We start from the raw sequence: 16,223 nt of genomic DNA, 5'->3' as shown, positions 1-16,223 counted from the left end.
TCATTAAGTCTTTCGTCTTAATTAAAGATTTCCTGAGTTCCCGTCGTGGCGCAGTGGTTAACGAATCCGACTAGAACCATGAGTTGCGGTTCGTCCTGGTCCCGATGGGTACTAAGAGCCTATGCTTCTCTTAACAGTTGTCTGGGCTATATGCCAAGAATAGAAAACAAAAAGACAAAAGATTCCAGGGATCGTTCTGAAAGGAAGGAAGGATCCAAGGGTCTCTAAAGAAAGCTAAGTGTGGAAGGATTAAAAGCCCTGTGGGGAGTTCCCGTCGTGGCGCAGTGGTTAATGAATCCGACTAGGAACCATGAGGTTGCAGGTTTGGTCCCTGCCCTTGCTCGGTGGGTTAACGATCCGGCGTTGCCGTGAGCTGCAGTGTAGGTTGCAGACGCGGCTCAGATCCTGCGTTGCTGTGGCTCTGGCATAGACAGGTGGCTACAGCTCTGATTGGACCCCTAGCCTGGGAACCTCCATATGCCGTGGGAGCGGCCCAAGAAATAGCAAAAAAGACAAAAATAAATAAATAAATAAAAGGCCTGTGGAACAGGAACTGTATCAGAAAGCTCCCACCACCATCCCCTCTCTGCTTCCTTGTGTTCTCTGACCTCTACCTTCACTTCCTGTGTCTACTATGTTCTCTTCTTGGCATGCTGGTTTCCACTATTGCTCATGGCCCGACGTTGTAGCTATCCCATAGCAATGTTTTCATGTGGCTCATGTCCATCAGCATTAAGTAGCAGGGGCTCTGTGTCCCAGCAGAAAGGAACTAATTGGTTATATTTGAGTCAAGTGTCTACTCCTAGACAAATCAGCATTGGCCAGTAGGCAGTGGGGAGCAGAGAGGATCATTGAAGACATACATGCACCCTTCAGCACCCCTTTAACAAGATTCAAAGGGTATGTTAGAAGGAAGTGAATATTCTTTGGGAAAGGAGTATGGGCGAATAGCAATTCTGGTATCTCTGGTACACCTTTAAATATCAATATTATAAATCAATATGAATGGCTCATGATGCTCTCAGAGTTGTAGTTTATCCTTAGGATGTCCAAACATGGGCCTATGGTCTAGGGACTCCCAGAACTTCTGTAATTCTGCTTCAGGGCCACAGGGCCCTGGAAAGCCTGAGCAGTGGCCAAAAGTGGTCTGGAGAGGGCTCAAGCTTCCCACCTGCAAGAGGATATTCTACTGGAGTTATTAGTGTTTTCTTAGGTCTTATCAGTGATCTTAGAAATACAGAAGATCAAATTAGCAAGAACTAAACATAAACAGCCCATTCTCTTTTTCCCTTTTTGCATAGAGAAGGCATGTGTACATGGAGTATTGAGGGTTATGGTTACAGAAGGGCTGGAGAAAAGGGAAATGTGGCTGTTTTATAAAGAAATTAAAATTGATTAAATCATAGACTGGAGTGTCCTTAGAGATCACCAAGCTCTGTGGTTATCAAACTGTGTTTCTCAGACCACTAGAGTTCCCCAGAAGTACCCAAAGAACCAAAGGATGAGGTAACAGTAACAACTGACTGGGCAGATTTCCAACCACTGCCTCCACCTGGCCCACTAGCGTTTTCCTGGTAATCAAAGCAATTCTGCTGTTCTTAATATTATATGTTGGGTTGCTCTGTGTTATTTCACTCTTTTATAGGTGAGTAAACTGACTGCAGAGAGAGGTAGAGTGACATGCTCAGGATCGTACAGCTAGCTAGAGTCTGAGCTAAGCTAGTCCAGCTGAGCTGCCTCCCAGAGCCCTCTGTCTGTTGGCACAGGTCATATTGAGGCAAGAAAGAGTGCAATGATTTTTGACAGGGATAAGTATCATGACAGCTAACCATCTGTGATTTTCTCCTGCAGCGAAGCATTAGGCATTCACTACTGACATGTTTCCATTGCCCAATAGCCTGAGTGCAAAGCTGTGCTTGGCAGTGTTCAAGTGGCAGGACAGTGATGAACTAGTAGCTTCAAGGCTCAAGCCCCCTAAAAGGCCAAACTCACTCCTTACATGTCTGTCCATTTTGCAATTGGCTAATTCATAAAGAGACCCTGTAACCAGGTAATTTAATTGCAATCAGCAGAGCCCAACACTAACTAGCATGAAAGAGAGTTTGAGAGGAATATTAACACGATCTCCAAACTGACAATGTCAAGCCACCGTGGCTGGAATGAATGAAGGTCAACCAATTTTCCTGAGATGTGAGGTCATAGGAGAGGGAAACAGGGGAATGGATCAGTTCACATGACCACCACCTTAGTGTTCACTGAGGTTCTTTTGTACAACTGCTGGGTCCAGGCTGTCCAGGTCACCATGCTTACTGCTTCCCTTGGGCCAAGTCCTGGGCAGCATGGCTCATCCAGTCAAATGATACCTAGCTCATTGCTCCTTCTCCTGTCTCCCAGTTTGACCTGGCTCTTGACATGCTTCTACTACTCCCAGAATCATAACATTAAACTCTCATCAGACCCCCAAAGAGAGTTTCCTTGCTGTCTCAGGGTCTTGCACCCTGGTGTTCTGATTCCTTTATTTGATTCACACATACAGTTTCTGACCATGCCTTCTCTTCTGGGAATCTGGGAGTGGTTTCTTTGGGACCAGGATTGAGGGCAAGATGCAAAAAAGTGTAGCAAAATTACCCCCTTCTTTGACAGGCTATCTAAAAACTGGACTCAAGGGAGTTTCCATCATGGCTCAGTGGTAACAAGCCCGACTAGCATCCATGAGGACTCGGGTTTGATCCCTGACCTCGCTCAGTGGGTTAAGGATCTGGCGTCTCCATGACCTGTGGTGTAGTTGGGAGACACAGGTCAGATTCTGTGTGGCTGTAACTGTGGCGTAGGCCAGCGGCCACAACTCTGATTAGATCCCTAGACTAGGAAGTTCCATATGCCATGGATGAGACCCTAAAAAAAAAATACAAATAGATAATAGATAGATAGATAGATAGATAGATAGATAAAACTGAACTCAAACATGGAGTTAGTTCAATTCAAGGATTTAGGGACAACACTATTCCCCATCTTGGTTCATGAATTTTAGCCTTAGAGAACACAGTCAGCTCCAACATAGTTCTTCACCGGCTCTCCTAGAAGGCCTATGGGGACTTCATACAGACTGAATCCCTTATGTCAGAGTCGCTGCAGCAAAGACAAATTAGGCCCACCCCATGGACTTTGTTGCACAAACAGTTAAACTCATAACCTCCAAAGTCACTTCCAGCTCTAAGGGTTCATGATTCTCTGATGAAAAAAAAAGGGGGGGAATTTATTTCTAAGAAGAGGGTGATGAACATCTTATTCAATGAATCATAATTGATCCAGCCAGATTCTGGAGACTTCCAGGCTGATCATTGAGAACACTGCTAGGATGCTGAATTTCTGCCATTTTCCTGGGAGTTTATGACATCAGAGAGCAACATTTTTCCTGACTCTTGGAGGAAGAATGTTATCTAAACTATGAGGTGATAGACCCTGTCTACCCTCGGAACCAAACACATCACTTTCTGGTTGACTCAAACTAATCGACCAGCAGCTGAGGAGTTATGATTATTGATTGAACTGACCACTTACAACAGACAGGAAAAGTTGTCTATGCCATCTGCTCAGCAAGCAACCTTCATTGTGGCCAAAAGCCAAGGATAAATTCAAAAGAAAAAAATCAATTCAATTATGCATGTGAAACTAAGCTATATTTCATGGTGGGGGAGCTAAAAAGAAATTGGTCGTCCCATGTAACTGAAGAATATTTTCCCAGCCCTCAAATGGCATATGTTTTGAGTTGTTTCTCCAAAATGAGAGTGGTTTTTTTTTTATCAACCATCCACAGTAATCCTTCTTTTAAAAAAAAAAAGTGTTAGCCATGCCATATGTGACCACAAAACACAGGGGAGCTAGAAATGTTTAATCCACTGCCCTTCAATCCTGAACACTATTTGAGGTAGACTCGCTATCTTGGGTGAGCAAGGATCCCCAGATATATTCCTAATGTATAAAAAGTCAGACACTTTAGCACATAATCAACTGTATCATCAGGTCAGTTACACAAGTCACCGTTGTGAGAGACAACTGCTGGGATCTTGAAATCAATTTCCTTTCCTTTGGCTGGTTCTGAGTAACTCTGCACACCTGGAGTGTTTGGCTTGCAGTACTTCTGAGAAGAAAATGAAAGTTGGAAATAGAAATGATACGTTGCAGTTGCCCTCTCATTAGAAGAGGCAGGGGCCAAACTTAGCCCAGCACATGCTGAGAATGCTGAATAAGATCAGACTCATGATTGTCAGGATAGGAAGAGACTGGGAGAACAAGCAATCTGAAGCAGAAACTGGTGATAAAAAGAGTAATGATAAAAAACAATAGTAAAACCTATTGATTGTAGAGACTTTAGTTAGATGCCTAGCCAGCATCCATAGCTCCCTTCTTCTTTCCTGACAGAACTTCAATTTTCTTCAGGCACCTCCCTCCATATAGCCTTAGGGGAAGTTAACTGTACTCTTCAACGCCAGGGTGAGTTCCATTGATTAAATACTTCTCACGAGTAATTGGTCAGATCTGGCGTGTGACCCAATTCTGGACAATGAGAAATATGCAGAAGTTTGCTGGTGAGATTTAAAACAACAAAAACTTCTTTGCTTCAAGTAGAGAATCATAGGAGAGACAAACTTCTTCTCCAGCACAGTGACACATCTAGATATGGTGTCCGGAAGTAAGTCAGCCATCCTGATACCAGCCTAAAAATTGAACCAGGAACTCAGGATCACAAATAGGAATATGGAAAGAGCCAGGTTCTTGGTTACCTCACTGGAGAACTAATTTAACTAACCCTGAAGACATTCTCTCCCTGAACTTTCAGTTATGTGAGCTATTGAATACTTCCCTTTTTAGATCCACTTTGAGGTGGAGGTTCAATTACTTGCAGCCCAAAACATCCCAAGTTAAAGAATGCTTACCATGTGCCAGTCACTATGCTTGGTAGCCTATAAGCATTATGTCCCATATTTGTCTTGTGGCAACCCTGTGAGATGAATATTGTTATCTGATTCTACAGTTGAGGAAAATAAGTCTTGGAGAGATTAAATAATTTTTCAGAATCAGTTGGTAAGCCATGGAGATTAGATTCAAAGTTTAAGCATGTCGACTCCAGGGCCTACACTTTTAGCCTCCATGCTCTATAACAGAAAAGGAAAATATTTCCTCCAAAAATCATGATACGTCAGGATTATTGGGGGATTAAAACTGAAGTCCAGGGCTCTTTTAAGGCTCTTTTGGATGGTGATGATTTCAGAGATCATGAGCTAATGTGGTCTCTCCCATTACCCTTTAAACAAGGTATCCCTTTTCACGGGACCCATACTCTCAATTAAATGACTGGCCCTTCTCTCTAATCCTTGGCCACATTACCTGGCCTCTATGCCCTTCCACCTTCTTTTTCATTTCTGCCTTTTCAGCTCATTAATTGACGTATTACAGCCACTGAAGAGAGATTTATTATCCTAGAAAATCCCCCATGGCAGGGGAAGATCATTGCCAGTAGGAAGTTCTCACCAGGAAGGAGATGAGGCTCGGGGCTTGTAGGATGAGTTGGCAGCTTTCCTATGCTAATTGGTCTCAGTCTTGATTCAGCAGGTCTCCCAAGCCATGTGACAGCTCAGTAGTGGCCAACAGACCCAGCCATGGGAGAAGGCAGCCGCCTGAAGCTGCTTCCAGCTGAGGATGTCACCAGAAGTTCCCCCATAGGGACCTCACAGGCCTTTGATTATCCATGAGTGGGAGGACAGACTGACATCATCATGCAGAAATGATGCATTGCAAGGTCCTGGGAGTGGGAAGGAGTAGGATGGCATGGTTTTGAGCATGGTCTCATAATTAAACAGATACAAATTTGACTCTCAATTCAGTTACTTGTTAGTTAGTGGATGCAAAAAAAAGTGAGTAACAGAACTTCCTTGAACCTCAGTTTCCTCTTCTGTAAAAAATAAGGGTAGGATGATTGTGGGGGTTAGATATGATGAGCATTATGCCTGGCACATAGTAAATACTCAGTGCCTTTGAAGAAACTATTACTGGCTATAATAATGATGAGGATAATACTGAAAAATTGCGTGAATAGAGAACACATGTTAATTCTAATGGTCAAAATGTCTTCTCCTTAGTAACAACTCCCCATAGGTCCCAGCCTTATTCAAAAACACTCTCCACTTCTATTTTGCACCATGCTCCTATGTTTCTTCCCTCCTTAAGGAAAGCTCAATTCAGTGCACTTGAACTTTACTCAATCAATTGGCTCTTCTGTGAATAGGTACAAAGATGATTTCCTGTTGTATCAAGCTGTGTTAATGGTGAACACCCACCACAGCTCACTGGAGCCAATTAGTCAGGCAACATACGGAATTGGAAAAGGTGAACCAACACAGATATGGTTAATTTCAGGAGGAAATGTTGGTTATAGGGTAACTCAGCCTCAGTATTCAAAGCTATTACAATGATCTTATAGGTTTATGGTGTAAAGACTTGGACTACTCGACTATGCTTATTCAAATATCTCCCCAGAATTCCATTTTATCTGCTATTGATTACGATGTGGTTATCCAGTTGGCAAAAATATACATGTCTTATTTGACATAGTACAGGGAATATTTGCACCCAGATTTCTTTCTCTCTTTTTTTTCATTTTTAAAAGTTTTATTGAGATTTAATAGATTAACAACGTATGATAATTTCTGCTGTACGACAAAGTGATTCAGTTATACATATACATACATCCATTCTTTTTCAGATTCTTTTCCCATTTAGATTATCACAGAATACTGGGTAGAGTTCCCTGTGCTATACAGCAGGTCACCATTAGCCAATTGCACCCAAGTTTCTAAGTCTGTTGGTTGAGTAAGGTCATGGACAGATTATCCTTTGAGCAATGCATGGACTTGCTATTTAATTGGATCATCTACTCATCGTGCCTGTATATGTAAAACTGAAATATATAGAAAAGCTGATCTAGTGCAGATTTATAACTTTGCTCTGTGGTGCCCTAGAGGAATAGTGAAGCTGCCACCAAGGGTTTAGGGCTAGGGAAACACTGGAGTTCATAGAACTCCAGAATGAATGCCCATCCTGACTTCAACCAGGTTGTCTATTTCTGATTTCTATGTTGGGTTTCCATGTAGTATTACTCAAAACTTTTTTTAGAAGTTTGGAAATCACCCTCCTGATTGAACCTACTCATTTTTCAGGAGAGGACACTGCAGCCCCGAGAAGTCAACTGACTTCCAAGGTTGCAGAGCTAGCCACTAATAGAATCTGAACTAGAATTCCAGACTCAAAGATCAGCATACCTGCCTAACAAAAGCTACTGTACAACACACTTCTAACCTTCATGACTGTCACTGTGAACATCAACAAACACTACTGTCGAATACCTCCCTGCGGTGTGTGGTACTGTAGTTAGCACCTTGGGGCTTTGAGGGGCAGAGTGCAGGGGTAATATCAAGAAGACTTCTGGGAGTTCCAGTCATGGTGCAGAGGAAACAAATCCGACTAGGAACCATGAGGTTTCAGGTTCAATCCTTGGGCTCGTTCAGTGGGCATTGCCGTGAGCTGTGGTGTAGGTCATAGACATGGCTTGGATCTGGCATTGTCGCGGCTGTGGCACAGGCCAGCAGCTACAGCTCCAATTAGACCCCTAGCCTGGAACCTTCCATATGCTGTCAATGTGGCCCTAAAAAGACAAAAAAAAAGACTTCTGGAGGATTAATACCCAAAGTTTTGAACAGGATATATGAGTTTACCAGGTAGAATAGGGAAGAAATGGGAGCACTCCAAACATGAAACCTCTTTAGAATTGAGAACCATGTTATAACTATAAGTCCTATTGTTCTGAACAAATTACCAAGTGTAGTAGTCAGAGTCCAGTCAGGAAATAGCAAGCATATTAATATTTCAAATCAGAGGATTTAATCCAGAGAATTACTACAAAGTGCTGGAAATGCTAAAAGAACACAAAGGGAAAGTTGAGGTAAGCTAGAGACTGGGAAAATGGAGAAAGCAGCTACTACCTCGAGGGTTGGAACAGAAATGAGAATATGCTATTATTTAAGTGCGGGAATGCACTTAGGACTGCACCACTAAGAGTGCCAAAAAGGGGGATGGAACTACAAGGAGAGGCCACTGGATCTATATGAGGACCAACAGGGAGGGCTCTCCCAGGATGGTACTGAGCTATTGTGGCTGAAAGAATTGTCAGAGATGCAGTCACTCCCAAAGCTAACAGAAAGAACACACCATCTCATTTCCCCCAACCTTTCAGCTTCCTCCTAGTCCTTCCCCTTGGCTGAACCTACCAAGGGGGCATGGAGTCTGAGGTCTGCATGGTCCAAGCCCTGTAATGCAGAGCAGATCCTGGGAAGGTAAACAGGGTGCTGAGAATAAGCAGAAAATAATCAGCACACCATATTTTCTAAATTTAATATTCTTCCCAGAAATTTCCCCAGGGTCTGTGTTCCCCCTCCCCTACAAACACATATTTACAGAGTAATGTACCCACATTAGCAACCCAGTCATGGACATTTGCAATTCTTTGTCATCCGGTACATGAAGTCTCTTCCTATTTGGTTGGAGGATCCCCACTACACAAAGATGAAGCTCCAGAGCCTTGATTTCCCATTTTCCCTTACAGTAGGAGGTTGCACATGACCATGGCTCCACCAATCAGATACATCTATTCCTGGACTTGAAATCAGGAGCTAGTGACAAAGTAGAGACAAGGGAGTTCCATCCTTATGGAGAAGTAGCCACAGCCAGGTTCCAAGTGCTGTGGCAACTGTGCCTGACATGTGATTTAGCCCTTAATCACTAGCTTCCCAGGGACTTTGAAAACTATCCAAATCTGTCAATTATTTTATTTTCTCTTAAATATCATCTAGAATAATTAATTGTCTGTTGCTTGCAACCAAGAACCTCTACTAACATAAACTCCAGCCTTGATTTCCTGAAGATTCTTATATCTTCAGTCTAGCACTTAATGATTGCCCATGAGTTTTAGGGAGCTTCATCTCCTACAATATCCAAGAGAAATAGCCAATGGCAAATAAGTAGGCTTTGGCATAGAATCCTCTAGATGTCCTGAGAGGCTGAAATATGCTACCAGCCTCTAGTATCCAGAGGAATGGAAGCAGGCTCCTTCCAGTCTTGACTGTGGACAAGAATCACGTGGGGAAGCCTTGAGGGTTAAGTTTCAAACTCAGTGGCTTCAATCATCTTCATATCTCTCCCACAGAGATACACCCTATCCAAGAAGCTCTTGACTTTGTTGCATCTCATGCCCTCTCCCAGGCCAAGCACTTTCAAAAGTTATTAACTTCCATTCTTTTGCAATTTCAGAACTTCCAGCCTCCTTGCAATATCAGCCAAGGCTCTTTAAGGATGAGGGTTCTTGTCCTGCTCCTCTTATTCTAAATCATCATCTATTAAATTAGTCATCTATTGCTGCATAATAAATCACCTCAAAACTTAGTGGCTTAGGGAGTTCCCATTGTTTCTCAGCAGGTTAAGAATCCAACATAGTGTCTGTGAGGATGCAGGTTCAATTCCTGGCCTTGCTCAGTGGGTTAAGGATCTGGTGTTGCCATGAACTGCGGTGTAGGTCGCAGATGCAACTCGGATCTGGTGTTGCTATGACTGGCATAGGCTGGCAACTGCAGCTCCAATTCAATCCTACCCCAGGAACTTCCTTATGCCACAGGTGTGGCCATAAAAAGATAAAGAAAAAAAAAAACCTTGGTGGCTTAAAACAATAATAGTAGTTTATTACCTTTAATGGTTTCTAGGGTCAGGAATTCAGTCAGGACAAAATAGGAATGGCTTATTTATGGCCTCAGCTAGGAAACTCAGTCTGGAGGTTACACTTATCTTAGGGCTCATTCACTCCTCAGTTCCAGTTGATGCTGGCTGTTGGCTGAGGACCTAACTGGGGGAGATTGACTGAGGCACCTCCTATGCCTGGCCTCTCTATGGCTTGGGCTTCTTTACAACATGGCAACTGGTTTCCAAGAGCCAAGAAGAAGCTATATTATCTTCTAACCTAAGAAATCATGTGGCATTACTTTCACTACATTCTATTGATCAAGGTAGTTACAAAGGACTATCCATTTCAAGGAAAAGAAACAAAGACCACCACGTCTCAATGGAGGAATGTCAATGTCATTGTAAGGCAAGCCCGTGGAATGGGAGATATATTGACACACCTGTCTTGAAGATACTTTCTTCCCCAGTCACCTTCAGTAATTCTCAGCTTTAAAAGGCCTCCTTGGATCATGTAACGACTCACTCTGTACCTGACCTTCTAAGTATACCCATCCTCGGTGAATCCAAAATAGACTACACCTTCCCACCATCGAGGATGGGGATTGCATTCAGTGGGTCTCAGATGTTCTTCTCAATCCTTCTCCTGAATAAAAGCAAATAAATGCAAATGTCATCTCAACAGAGCTCTCTGCTACACACACAAACTCAATGATACTGATTTCAATAACCTCTTAGAGCTCTACGCTGCTTTGTGGTTCACACTGTGTTTTTGCTTGCACAGCTCATTTAATCAATAAACTCCAAGATGATTTTTCTGATGAAAAAAATAAATAAAATGACACAGAATTAAGTACAGACGTGGCTTGAAAATTGCACATGCTACACTTTCCCTGCTCAACTTCTGCCACCTTGAATTATATTCATGAAGACCCAACCTCTCAAGGGCTGACACCTCAGCATAAAATACATTCCACATCAGCAAGTTTGTTGAGGTGAGAGAGGAAACCAGGTAGGAAGGTGGCTCACACAACAGGAAGAGGAGGCGCTAAAGTTGAGTTAATGTTCCCAAGCTAAGGATCCTGCAGGATCTGGATGACGTTGAGGCAGAAAAGCACCAAATAAATTAACTGTGCTTTTAGCCCTTAGGCAAAGCTTCCGTGATTCATTGCTGAGAATTTTCACAACACCCTCCTGCAGCTTTGCCCCGTCAGTCCTTCATTGTAGGCCAGGCCCGACTATATGTGAGATGAGGGTGAAGTTGTGTCAGGGAAGCCAGAATTGAGTGAAAACTCTAGACTAGTCAGTGACATAGAGATTTTGGTGGGAGAGAATCACTTTAGGTTTCTACCAGGACTGTAGAATAGGAGTCACCTGCACTTGTCAATAGCTTTAGTTATCGATGCTCAGATTTAAAATTGGGCCTCTCATGGTAAACAAAAATAATAGCCATTTGAAGACACTTGGTTTGTGCCAGTCACTGACACGCCAATCACTGTGCCCTTCACGAGTATTTATTGAATTTGATTATTCAATCAGATCAATCAAACACGTGTTATTGATACCGTCATGATATCCTAGAGCTTATATTCTTTGAGGTATGGACTATTAGAGCTGGGCCCAAAACAACCTCTGTGGGGTTCCAGAGCTCGACACATTAACCACAAAGACATAGAACTCCATTCTGGTAATACATGTGTCTTCCATGACCTGAGGGGTTAGTACCAGGCATCCAAGGGTCCATCTTGAGCTTCAGGGCTCAGCAAGTTGAACAAAGAGTTTAGAGTATCTAGTGATTTGTGGGGACATCTCAAAGGAGGAAAACAGAGATGTTCTCACAGGTCCAGGCTAGGTAGAAAAGGTGTCAGAAGGACTGGCCAGGCTGAGGTTAGAATCCCAGCTCTGCTAGCTATGTGACCTTGGGTAAGGTACTTCACCTCTATGAAAAGAGGGAATAAAATAAGATTATGAGCTTAAGTATAGTGCCTGGATCACAGGAAGTGATCATGCAATGTTTAATGAAGATGAAGATGATGAGGGTGCAGCCTAGATGGAGGGTCTCCAAGTGGCAGCCAGAACCTGGAAGCTAAGAATGAGATTATTGCAAAACAAAGTGGGGCACAAGATACACATTCCAGCATCTCAGAGGTAAAGATTGGGAGTTTTCACCAAGCCAGGAAAAAGGGAGAAATTCAAATATCAGTAAAGATGCAAATCACTCTTTCTTTAATTCATTCCTCCATTCAATCATTCAATAAATATTTCCCAGGCACCTGCTAAGGAATACAGGAACTGGTACTGTCTGAGAATGCTGGAAAGAGAGGCATTCAGGATCAATCATCAAAAGCCATTTGGCAATACCAGTCCAGAAATGTGGAGCTATGCTGGTGGATCAAGAAACAGTGTGGGGACTTGCAGCCTTCTCTCCCATTTCAAATAGCCTCACAGGCTTTGAATCTACCACCAGGGAGTTTAAGATGCCACAGGGAACTAGATCGGAAAGGCCTCTCTGGATGTCCCTGTCCACTCTGGACCACCCCAAGTAAACCTGACCACTCTTAGAGCCAAGCTCTGAGACAGACCTGGTTTCAGGGCCTCAGGCTCACCCCTCACATGGCCAGAATAGGAAGCTGCTTACCCCTGGAAGAGGCCAGTCAGCCAAAGCAGTCCTTGCTGATCTGCCAGACCCCCCTCACCAGAGCCAGGCCATGGTGGCCCACAGGGAGACATCCCCTCAGTGGCCCCACTCACATATACCAAGTGCTTATTATGTGCCTGTCTCTGGTCTAGGCCTGGGGATCTAGTGTTAAATAAAACAAACAAGGTCCTGCCCCACTAGGGTATATTTTCAGGTTAGAGAAACAAACAACTGGAGGGCCACAATCCCTTATCTGAAACCTTCACTACCAGATGTTTTGGGGGGATAGAGAAGTTTTCACATTTTAGAGAGATCATGCAGTTCAAATTCCATGTAATACGTTATACCCCACAGAGTCTGGACCAGCTCTTCGAACACATTAGCTATTCTGTAATTGCACCTATCCGTATTTACGCTAAGAGGGATAAATTGAGGAAGATAGTTTCACACCAGATCAGGTCAAATTTTGCTATAAAAGCTGCAAATACATATCAAAAACTAACTGATGAGTGCCAAGCCTATTTTTTTAATGTTCCCGTTTCAGGGCATTTGGAATTTCAGAATTACAGAGGGTAACTGTAAACAAGGTAGTTTTAGAGAGTGATACAGGCAATGAAGACAATCAAAGAGGATCATATGATCCCAAGTGGGGTAGAAATGGAGCAACTTCATGTAAGCTGTGTTCTCATCTAAAGCACCACGCGAGGCCCTCACACATGGTCTCTCCTCCCTGGGAGGTAATGTGATCACTTTCATTTTGCAGTAAGGAACTGGAGAACTGGCCCCATTCAGAACCTCATTCTAGGCCAGCATTTCCCACATCTCCGCAAACAAGTACCACATTCACATCCCACTCTGCTTGCCCTTAAGGTTCTCCTTTAAATCAAATTTCTTTTCACTTACATAAATTTATTTCTAAAGGAAGCATTAGAGAACCACCATAAATGCAAAGATGGTATCTTTGTAATGCACATAAAAATGTTTGCCTCTGCACTGTCTAAACATTATCTATACAGAACTCACTTTGAGAAATGCTGACCTAGGCCAACAAGTGGAACTCAGCCTGAACCCAGTGTTCTTCTCACCAGGCACTGCCTTTCTCGACCAGGATGGCAGCAAAGACCAACTAGACCCATTTCAGCAGCTCACCCCACATCTTAGACTCCACAGAATCTTCACCTTCCTAGGAACATGTCCAGAATGGACTCTGAGGGTCGAAGAAGAGAACTAACCTCCAGGTACTGTGGTAAGTGCTTTACAAAGAGTACCTTGTTGAAGCTTCGTAACCCTGGGGTAGATGATGCTGCTACCCTCATTTCACAAAGGGAGGCCAAGGTCACAGAGCTACCAGAGGCTAAGCCGGAATTCACACTCAGCTCCCAGGCCTCTAGAGCTTGCACTCAGTATTTACAACCGCAGCCCACCCCAGTATCATTTCCATCTTCCCTTAGGCATTCCAAAGCTCTCTGCTGTACAACTCAACTGAAGTTCTCACAGTGGTTTGCAGGTGTTGTGGTTGTATCTTTCTTACCCACCAGGCTGTGAGCTCTGAGAAGGCACAGCCCATGTTTTTATGCTCCCTGAAGACTGTAAGATCTATGAATGTGGACATGATTTCTGTCTTGTTCAATTTTGTATCCCCTTCATGTAGTGCAGTGCCAGACACCTCCAGGAAGTACTCAGTAAAAACTTGTTGAATGAATGAATGGATGGACAGAAAGAGGCTAGGTAGCCACCTACAAATCTGGTATCCCAGTACCCAGCACAGCACTTGGCATATAGAAGGATCTCAATAAAGATTTGTGGAATCATTAAATGACAGTCCTGTTTCTTTCAGATTAAAGCAGAACTAAGATTTTCTGATTCTATTATCTAAAAGTCAAAAGAAAAGGAATTTTAAATGGGATGTTCTTCTGTTTAAATACATAAAAAGCAACCTACCAATAGGCAAAGAAAGAAGAGAGAATATTTTCCAGTTCAGTTACTCAAAATCAATTCAGATAACCTTAAAATGTTAAAACCCTTGGATGTGTAACCAAACCTGAGCCCCAAAAAAGACACCTTTTCGTCAATGTGCTTCCACAAGAACACTTATTGTAATTCCCAGCTTTTATATTAACTCCGCAGAGTTGAATGGCACCAACTAATTTGAAGTGATTAAATGTGTTCCTGGAATTCTCAAGTGTTCCTCCTGACTCAGATGGAAGGTGTGTGCTCAGGGATGGGAGGGAGCACATGACGGTCTATTGTTCACTTAACGTGGGTGTGGAATGGTAGAGAGAAAGGGTAGGGGCCCACGAGTCCCTTATTTCACAGAGCTTGGAAATTTAACACGATGTGAAACCAACTGCATGTTGAAGAGCACATTAGGTTCTCTGTCAAATCCATTCTTGTTTTATGACGTGATCATCACAGGAAACACACTCATCGGCCACGCTCCAATGGAATCTCAGATGTAACAACCTCTAGACACAATACTCAGGGACAGAGAGTGCGGTCTTGCACAGGGCAGAATGAGCATCTTATTTCTCCAAATCACCAAGACAGAAAGATGCAGGATCATTGTACATAGTCAAGGATAACAGGGGAAGTGCCTAACTCAGCGCCTAGCACATAAGAATCCAAGAATTCACTTCTGTGATAATAAAAGAGGTCCATGTAACCAAACTCTGTCGAGGTTTCAAATATTTATTTACATAATAGAGGCATTTTGGAAATTGCCTGCATTTCTTTCATTTTTTCCTGCCCAGCAACCCTCTGAGGCCAACTGACAATGGCTTTATTATCTCCATGCAGCTAAGGAGGAAATCAGGATTCAGATAATCAAGTGACTGACCCAAAGTCACACAGCAAGGAGGTGGCAGAACTGGGATGGAAGTGCAGCTTTTTTAGACTCCATGGGCTATTTCTCTGGAGTTCTCAGCCTCTCCCACTGGATGATTTGACAGCGTCTTGACGGGCCCCACCCATTGATGAATCAGGCAGCCATTTGAGCAGAGTGATTTTTCAAAATTTCACTGTCTCCAAAAATGTCTTCTTGGAGTTGCAGCTCAGTGTGATAAAAACCCAACATAGTATCCATGAGGGTGCAGGTTCATCCCTGGTCTTGTTCAGTGGGTTAAGGATCAGGCATTGCCGCAAGCTGCAGCATAGGTCACAAATGTGGCTTGGATCCCATGTTGCCATGGCTGTGGCATAGGCCTGCAGCTGAAGCTCCTATTCGACCCCTAACCTGGGAACTTCCATATACTGCAGGTGCAGCCATAAAAAGGGGAAAAAAGTCTTCCATAATTATCTTCCAAATTTCCTGAAGTGCTTCTCTTCAAGGTCAAGTACCAACAGGTAACTTTCACAGAGATGTCCCATCGCGGTTTTCAAAATAACCCAGTCCTGTTCCTGCTGGTGAACACTTGAGTCAAGATTTTGCTTCCAGAGCCCCAGTGCCTTCTTCTATGAAGAAAAGAGTTTGGGTCACATGATCTTCAAAATCCCCTCCTACTGGGACATTCTCTATCACTCTGAGTCTAAGCAGACATCTAAAGAGTTTGACCACCTGTTCCTCTTCCACTTATAAAAAGCCCAATACCAGGATAAGGACAAAGGCTAAAACAAATAATCCTAAATTTGATATGGAACCGCAAAAGACCCTGAATTGTCAAGAAAAAAAAAATTGAGAAAAAGAATAAAGCTAGAGGTATCACACTCCCTGACTTCAGACTATACCACAAAGCTACAGTAATCAAAACAGTATGGTACTTACCCAAAAACAGACACATAGATCAATAGAACAGAATAGAGAGCC

At 43.1% G+C, this 16,223-nt stretch overlaps 1 protein-coding gene across 2 annotated transcripts in view; it reads left to right on the top strand.

The window, feature by feature from the left end:
- ADRA1B (adrenoceptor alpha 1B) overlaps positions 1 to 16,223 on the top strand; it is a 460,716-nt gene that overhangs the window by 365,447 nt on the left and 79,046 nt on the right. The window contains exon 6 of one of the 2 annotated variants that reach the window (XM_021076920.1): positions 13,510 to 13,667. The exons of the other annotated variant lie outside the window; for it this stretch is intronic. The gene's annotated coding sequence lies outside the window, so the exon portion shown is untranslated. The remainder of the gene's footprint in view (positions 1 to 13,509; positions 13,668 to 16,223) is intronic. 2 annotated transcript variants of the gene reach the window in all.

The sequence above is a fragment of the Sus scrofa genome, chromosome 16 (genome assembly GCF_000003025.6).
Source record: "Sus scrofa isolate TJ Tabasco breed Duroc chromosome 16, Sscrofa11.1, whole genome shotgun sequence".
Taxonomy (NCBI): domain Eukaryota; kingdom Metazoa; phylum Chordata; class Mammalia; order Artiodactyla; family Suidae; genus Sus; species Sus scrofa.
The sequence above is the reverse complement of the archived record's forward strand: the minus strand, read 5'-3'. Positions and strand labels throughout refer to the sequence as shown.